The sequence below is a fragment of the Peromyscus eremicus genome, chromosome 16_21 (genome assembly GCF_949786415.1).
Source record: "Peromyscus eremicus chromosome 16_21, PerEre_H2_v1, whole genome shotgun sequence".
In the NCBI taxonomy this organism is placed as follows: Eukaryota; Metazoa; Chordata; class Mammalia; order Rodentia; family Cricetidae; genus Peromyscus; species Peromyscus eremicus.
Genome location: NC_081432.1, coordinates 19428615 through 19437396, shown reverse-complemented (window position 1 = coordinate 19437396; position 8782 = coordinate 19428615). Strand labels below are relative to the sequence as shown.

At 47.8% G+C, this 8782-nt stretch overlaps 1 long non-coding RNA gene across 1 annotated transcript; it reads right to left on the bottom strand.

Annotated features, from left to right (window-relative positions):
- Nucleotides 1–5728: 5728 nt before the first annotated feature.
- On the bottom strand, nucleotides 5729–7912 carry LOC131926493 (uncharacterized). The gene is made up of 2 exons (XR_009383499.1): nucleotides 6789–7912; nucleotides 5729–6032 (listed from the first exon to the last, which is right to left on the bottom strand). It is a non-coding gene; the product is annotated as an uncharacterized LOC131926493 (long non-coding RNA).
- Nucleotides 7913–8782: the final 870 nt, after the last annotated feature.

Below are 8782 nucleotides of genomic sequence, written 5' to 3'. Positions count from 1 at the left end.
TAGGTGTTCAAGTACAGTTCAACTTGGGCTACATGAGACCCTGTTTCAAAAACAGGGAGACTGGAGAAATGGTTCAGCAGGTGAAGGCACTTGCTGCTAAACCTAACAATGTAGCTAGAGTTTTCCTGCCTGGCCCACAGTCAGGACAAATCTCTCTCACCTGCCAGTCCCACAGCCTCTCAGACCCGACCAAGTAAACACAGAGACTTATATTGCTTACAAACTGTATGGCCGTGGCAGGCTTCTTGCTAACTGTTCTTACAGCTTAAATTAATCCATTTCCATTAATCTATACCTTGCCACATGGCTCGTGGTTTACCGGCATCTTCACATGCTGTTTGTCATGGTGGCGGCTGGCAGTGTCTTTCTGATTCAGCCTTCCACTTCCCAGCTTTATTCTCCTCCTTGTCCCGCCTACACTTCCTGCCTGGCCACTGGCCAATCAGTGATTTATTTATTGACCAATCAGCAACACACATACAGACCATCCTACAGCATGACAATCTACGAACCTACTGGGTGAGAGGAGAGAACAACACCTGCAAGTTAACTTCTGCACAGTGGAACCTTCATCACTTGCCCAAACAAATACACCTTAAAAAAAAAAATCCTGTCGTGATATATTGTGCACCCTAATAAAATTTGCCTGAAGATCAGAAAACAGAACAAGCCACTAGATGAAACATAGAGGCCAGGCAGTGGTGGCACACGCCTTTTAATCCTAGCACTCGGGAGGCAGAGATCCAGTCTGGATCATTGTGAGTTCAAAGCCACCCTGGATTACATGAGATTGATTCAGTCTAGGAGAGGAAGCAAAGCCAGGCAGTGGTGGCACACACCTTTAATCCCCGTACTTAGGAATCACACACCTTTAATCACAGCACTAAGAAGGAAGTGGTATGGCTGGGCGTAAGAGAAAGGTATACAAGGCGTGAGGAGACAGGAACTAAGCCTTTTCGGCTGAGGATCCCTTTTTGGCTGTACCCCTTCGGCTGAGGACTCAAAGGTGTTCAGTCAGAGGATTTGTGGAATTGGCGAGGTAAGGTGTGGCAGTGGCTTGTTCCTTTGTCTCTCTGATCTCTCAGCATTTACCCCAATATCTGGCCCCAGGTTTTTTATTAAAAGACCATTTAGGATTCATGTAAGAAATTCCAAATTGATATCATGAGATCCTGACGGGGGGCAAGTATCCCAATAGTTTGACATTTCATTGAAAACAATTTTTAAAAGCCAGATTTAAAAAAATAACTTCTTACCTACAGCTTAATTATTTAGTTAGAATACTAGTTAAGAATGGCATGGAGGAGCTAGGCTCAGTGGTTAAGGGCACGTATTGCTTTTGCAGAGGACCACAGTTTGGTTCGCAGCGCCCACATGGTGGCTGTGAACCACTTGTGACTCCAGTTCTAGGACATCTGAAGCCTGCAGGCACCAGGAGTACATGGACATACACACAGGCAAGACACTCATACACACACAAATTTTAAAAAGTGTTTATGCCTTCTGGCCGTGGTGGTACCGTCTTTAATCTTAGCACCTGGGGGAGGGGCAGAGACTGGGGGAACCTATGAGTTCAAGGTCAGCCTGGTCCACACAGTAAGCTCCAGGTCAGGGCAAAGAAAAAGAAGAGGAAGAAGGGGAAGATGAAGACAAAGATGAAGGAAGAAAACAGTCAGATGAAACCGTGAGGTCACACCGAGTCTTGACACTTACTTTTTTATTAAACATAAATTTCGGTGAAGTTTTTATTCCAAGTCTAATTTTTATTTAACATCTCTTTAAGAATTTACTACATGAAAAGTGTGCGTGTGTGTGTGTGTGCGCGCGTGTGTGTGTGTGTGTGTGTGTGTATGTGTGTGTGTGTGTATGTGTGTGTGTGTGTACCCATGTGTACCATGACTTGGGTGTGGAGGTCAGAGAACAACTTTTAGGAACTAGTTTCTCTCTTTCCACTATGGATCCTGGGGTTGAACTCAGGTCCCCAAACTTGGCAGCACACACTCCTGTACCCACTCAGACATCTCACCAGCCCGTCTTTGAGAATCTACACAAATGTGTGGAAATTCACAGAAAAAAAAAAAAAAAAAACAACTATTACAAGGATGCCCTCTAAAGTGTCAGTACAAGATTTGTTCCCTCCAGCTGGCTAATTTTGATTACCTTTTTTTGTATTTTCTTTTTGTATCTTTTAAATTTCCTAAAGGAATATGTCAGTTTTTGAGACAGGTAACAAAGCACTAATGCTAACGACGAGCTTGACATGAGTGATCATTTTACACACTTGGAGGAATTAATTTAGTAAGAGGACTGAAAGGTAGGCAGGAGATCATAGAGCCTTGCAGCCACAGGCAAGGCTGAGATCTCATCCTGGAGTTCTGAGGAGCAAGACAGAGATGAGTCAAAGATCCCTCTTAGTGAGCAGAGGCAACTGAGAGGCACCCAGTCCCATCCCCGGTTATTGACTATCCTCCGCCGATGCGATAAGCCAATCAAGCCGAACTAATACATCCAGGTTTAATAAACAGAACAAAGCAACCTCTGCGTGACTCTCCGGAAGTCAGTGGAGGAATCACGTGGCAAACATGGTGACCAGGTCTTAAATAGCCTGTAGGCGTGGTCTTGAGCAGCCCCGCGGAAGGAGCTGCCCCCTTGGCAGGCTTTCTGAGGGGAGGGGCCGCTGATTGGTGGCTTTCTTGGGGGGCGGGTGGCGGGGTCTGGAATAGAAGGAATGAGACAGAAGCATGGACTGCCCTTATTGGCTGATTATTTTGTTCACAGGGAGACAATGTCTTGGATCCCCTGATTATCTCCTTCTCTCTAGGTCAGAGGCTGACATGTGCCAAGCTGTTTTTCACCTTCTGAAATTGATGGCCACCCCACCCTGAAAGTGCTCCACCTCATCTGAAGTCAGATGTCAGATGAGGTATCTATCTAGGGCAAGGGATCTTGCCATAGAAAGAGAGTGATAGCACCAAGTTCAGGAACATTTGTTCTGTCTGGGGTCAAACTTCACCAATGGCAAACGGAGGTGGCAGAGAGGCGGTCAGAGAGACACACACACCCCTCAATCTCTTTCAACTGGTCTGAGTTTCATTTCCTCCTAGTAATCCGCCTAGGGAAATCCCATGGCTGCTGATGACCTGGTGTGAGCCACCAGTGGCGACACTATCTTTCTGCACTCCATCCTCCTCTCTCTCTTTGCTCTGACCAATCAGGCTTATGTGTCCTTGGTAGGGTTTCTCACATTCTGCATTTCACAATAGCTGAGCTAGGACCACCTTTATGAATGTAGGGATACCAAGATGTGTGTCAATCAGGCTTATGTGTCCTTGGTAGGGTTTCTCACATTCTGTGTTTCACAACAGCTGAGCTAGGACCACCTGATCTAATATGTGAAGAGTGACTTAAACATGATGTAGATAGAGGGATCTAGCTTGAGCAATGGACACCCACTTTCACCCACCACTACTTGTAGCAAATATGAAGCCCTCAGTGAATATTTTTGAATGAATGTAGGATGGTTCCATATCTAAATGAAGACTGCAGAAAGATTTGTTTGTGTGTTTAGAGACAGGGTCTCCTCGTGTAGCTCTGGGCTGGCCTGCAACTAGAGACCGAGCTGACCTTGAACTCCCTCTTCCTCCTGAATTATGGGATTAAAGGTGTGTTGTTGTTTTTTTTTTTAAACAACAACAACAAAATAAACAAAACAGGATCTCTCAATGTAGCTGTGGCTGTCCTGGAACTCACTATGTAGACCAGTCTAGACTCAAAAAAAAAAAAAAAAAATAGAGATTGGACTGCCTCTGCCTTCCTAGTGCTGGGATTAAAGGCATATATTCCAGCATGCCTGGAATGTTTTGTTTTGTTTATTAAGGTCTCATATGTTGACTAATGTCAAGGTTCCAGTGCAGGCTTGAGGTTGTAGTTTAGTTACCATATTGCTTCCGGCATTCATTATTTTTGCCCCCCCATTTTACACGTTAATTTCTCTTGCATAGCGTACAGGAGAATCTGGATTGGATTCCCAGCACCACATTCACCTGTACTCACAGGGCTCCTGCGGTAGAAAGAGCAAAAAGTTCAAGCTAGATAGATAACAAGTTCAAAGAGCTACAGTGATTAAGGTCCTACAAGGAATGGGGGGAAAGTGTAGGAGAGCGGAGACAGCCTGCCGTGCCAGAGTTCAAGTCAATTTTCGAATTTAAACGTGAACTTGGCTGTTGCACACATGATGCTAAGGAGTTGCAAACCAGCGCAGTCAGCAGTGATTCGGGATTAGCCGGGCCCCCGGTGGGCACAGCGCTAAATTCTGAACCTCTCACTTCGGAGCTATTGTTATGCACAGTCACTGCAGCCAATCGCTGGAGGATCTTCCCGAGGTTATCTGGCCCCACTCCCGAGGTTCCAGGGATGATCTGGCACTTAGGGTTAGGAAATGGGCTGGGATTTCTTTATAGAGCCGATGTTCAGCTACCAAATAACAATATTGTGTTGCAGAGACGCTGGCCAAGAAAAGCTTTCAGAACTAAAAAGCAAGAAACATCCTTTGTTCAGCTGTAATAAGGAGGTGACCTCCTGAAAATCTAGTTCCTTTTTTTTTTTTTTTTTGCAAAGTTAGGGCGATACTTTAGTCTAAATGGAATTTAGTGCTAACCATACATCATGCTAGATTGGAAATAGCTGTAAAATAGCTATTATGCTTGGTGTTAAAAGTGAGATGGTCTGGAAGCATATGAAACACCAATCCCATAGGAAAGACATAAAAACCTCCAGTTATGGCTGGGGGTGGAGGCGGTGATGGCGCAGGCCTTTGATCCCAGTATTTGGGAGGCAGATCTCTGAGTTCGTGTTCAGCCTGGTCCACAGAGGAAACTCCAGGACAGTCAAGACTACACAGAGTAAACTTGTCTTGAAAAAACAAACCAAACCAAACCAACAACAAAAGACCTCTCAAGCTGTAATGTCAACAAGAGAGGGCGAGTGGAATGGTTAAGAAAGGCCTAATAACCTAAATTAGATCCCGAGAGCCATCTGAAGGTCCATCTGAAGCCCCTAACTCCACACACATCCTACATACACAATACTAAATAATTTTCATGAAACTTAAGGACAGTCAAATGTGCTTCCTTCTCCTACTCCCTGGACCCCTCTAAGCCTAAGATAGCCAGGAACTCTATGTAGCTAAGGATGACTTGAACTGATCCTTCTGCCTCTGTCTCGGATGTGCTGAGGTTACCGGCTTGTGCCACCAAGTCGGGGGTGTCCGGGTTATGGATGGGCACAGAACTCAGGGCTTCATGGATCCTAGGTAAGCAAACGCTCTACCAACTGAGCCACATCCCGGGCCCCTCATCAATTACATATTAGAAATGCTGAAAAGGAAGTCAAGTGTTTAAACACTTAGTCCGGGGACTCAGCAGCCTGGTTTCTTGTTCTCAGAGAAGCCAGGAAGGCTTGGAGAGACGACACACCAGCTGTTACCGTACTGTTAGTTTCTTTATGCTCCTTTCCCTGAAGGGGCTGGGTTGAGGGAAGGCCTTGCCTTAAGACTGCAACAGTCTGTCTGAACTAAAAAGGACCACCTTTTTTGCCGTCATTTTCCTCTTGGTTGTGACTTCATTTTTGCTTTGACGGCATCCACCTCCCCACCCCCCACCCCGCAACTCCTCCGATTTTCTAATTGTCACATTTGCGCAATGACCGGGGATGTTATGACACCCTTCAATAAAAATCTGAGGACAACTTTATGAAGGGCAGCTTAAACAACTCGAGTGGAAACGATTTGTTCACATCGCAGCCTCCGATACACGCAGGCTTTCCGGAAGAGCGCAGAATCCTTGGCGAACACAGTTGCAGAGCAGATCGCCAAAACTGCTCACGAACGTCACAGGGGCGCGGCCGCCCTCCCAGGGCACACTTCTCCAGACACGCTCAGGTTTTGGAGAAAATGGAGAGGGTACTTGTAGCTCCTCCCTCTTTGGGTGATGGGAGGTCCTGCAGGAGGAGAGGACAGCCCAGACCAGAAAGGCCTGCGTTTGAAGGAAGCAGGATCAAGAGGAGGAGGGACTCTGCTCTGGTCTCTACCCAACAACAGCGTGTCCTCCTCCTCTCCCCTTCCCAAGAGTACCCGCTGGCCCCTCCCTCTGCCATCACCTCCTGGGGAACTAGGGTTGTTAAATCCCACGCGGTGGGCTGGTCTCCATGGCAGCCTACTGGCACGATGCCATCACCCCAACCTCCCCAGGGCAGCTCCAGTTACTTCCCACCCCAGGGCCCCGGCCGGTTCAAACTGCTCCCGGAGGTGGGATGCCGAGCGCCTCTGGCATCTGGAACCCGGCTGCGAGAGGGAGGGACGGCCTGGCCTCCCCGGGAGCCCCACCCCCGGCCCTGGAACATCTGGGTGCGGGGGGTTAGCACTCCAGATGTAGCTCGCAGGCCGCCAGCTGTGCGCGCTCCCAGTCTTGGGCAGGCGGCCGGAGAGTCTGGGCGGACGCGTGGGAGGGGCTGTGACTTTTCCCTGTGAACTGACTTTAAAACCCGGGGAATCTCAAGTCCCAGCGTGGGCCTACTGACTCTCCCGCACGCATGACCTAACTGGCCTAACGTAGAAGTTTCCAGCCCAGCCCCCTGGCACCTCTCTGAGCTTCTCAAACCAGCACAGGAAACTTAGTCCTGTAAGATAAATCTAGTATCTTCATCTGATGACCTCTGGAGCTGGCACTGGGACTCCAGCTGTGCGCCAGGGAATTCCATATGGGTGGGTGGAGGGGAGAATGGCTACACACCTGGAGCTTGCCCTAAAGCGCCTTTTGACCAGAAGTGGATTGCATACTCGAAGGTGGGGGTCTGATCCACCCTGTTACCGGCAGTTCAAGCCAGGAGAAAGTCCTGTTGAGTCTGTGACTCAATCCCCCTGGAATGTGCCTGGAATAACAATGGGGACTTGAAAGCTTTTTATGGCCGAGGTATCTGGTGGAGAACCCGCGGCTTTGGCTGCGCTGGAGGACTGCCGAGGGGGCAGCCTTGCCTAACGCTGGGCTGCGCCCGGAGCATCTGGTTTGAATCAGTCCCAAAGCATTTCTATCGGCTTAACCCACCATCCCCGCAGATCCGACGGAACAGGATAAGCCAAATATATTCCGGGCACTCCAGTAATAGCTAAACCCAATCACGTTTTACCGTTGGGACTTCCAACTGCCCCAACGTACAACTGTCGTTATTTTATAGATGTTGCGAATTTAACTTCCTTTTCTGAGCTTGCGGGTGGGTGGGCATGTGCAAGCACCGCTCTGTTACCCTTTTTTTTGTTTGAGGCCTTGGGATAGTGAGAAGGGTCTGAGGCCAACATATGTGCTGCGTGTAGCACTAAATATATAGCCGCATTTTCCTCAACGCCCTGCTCAGAATTCCAAACGCAGGTTGGAACAAAGGCAAACGTGTCTGAGTGTAAAGGGTGAGCTTGTGCCAAGAACTACAGTCACAGGGGTAAATAACCTTGTTTTCTCCTTCAGCAGTGGCCACCAAACCCCCATTCTTGGAAGGTGGCCAACTGTCTGTCGGGTGGAGGGTGCAGCTAATTAGAGAGTCCATAAACCTCTCTGTCAAAGAGGGCATGTGACCTCCCCCACCCCACCCCCAAGTCTAAACAATAAAGGCAGCGAGGCGCAGGCACTCAGCGCCGCTGCTCTGCGGGTTCCCTAAATAGGAACAGGATGAAGGCCGGACTGAAGGGGTTACCGAGGCTCTCCACACTCACACCAGGAGGAATCGGCCACTCCGCTTCCCAGTATAACCCGCTTCAATTACTCTCTCCAATCTATTTAGAGGAGTGCGGCTTGCAGAGAGCACATTGTCTAATCTAAATGAGGAAGCAATTATTCCTCGCTGCTGTCAGACGTGCTTGGAGACAGTTGGGTCAAAGGCCAGCCTGCTGTCATGTGACCTTACTCTGCACTTGAGGAAGATCAACTCTTACCGACTATCCAGCTTTGCTTTTCTGAAGCACATTTGTTTTTTTTTTTTTTTTTCTTTCCCCTGTTACATTTCCTCCTTCTCACTCTTTAGGATCTTTCTTAACTCTAAGTTATTCTAAAGTAAACACAATACCTCTGCACATTGCTTAATGGTAAATATTAAACTTGTGTGTGGGTTTACAGGCGTCTTCTCAGAATATTGCAAAACGGGGTTCTTTGTCTGCTTGTCTTTGTCTAACTTCCCTCCCTGGGAGCCTCCTTGCTAGCTTTAATTTTATACAGCATGTTGTAAACTATAAATAACACAGCTCTACTTTCCTAGAACATAGCATATGGAAACTGTCGCCTGCTGTATGTCCCAACTGTAGTTTCAATTTAAAGATTGAATAAAGTTAATCCCCTGTGTGAAACGGCGTTGGACCGTTTGTGTGTGTGTGTGTGTGTGTGTGTGTGTGTGTGTGTTTTATTAGTTGAAACCGGGGATGGAGGAACACCAGGAATTCTTGGTGTTGGGAACAGAGCCCATAAAAGCGTTTACAAGGTGTGGTTTGAAGGGAGGGAGGCCAGGGACAAATGCTGGTGGGAGGGCCTGCAGGAAGGAAAGTACTTCCTGAGAGGATGCTCCTCTCAGGAGCCACATCCTCTCTTCAAACGCTTCCTGTTTGGTCTTAGCCAATAATTGATGGTGAATTATTTTTCCCATTCGGTTTGAAAGCATTTTCTCTCTCCTCACGGAAGCTAAGAGCCGGATCAACGATTTGAACGTAATGGCTGACTCCACTTAATCTTCCGATAAACATCGGAAA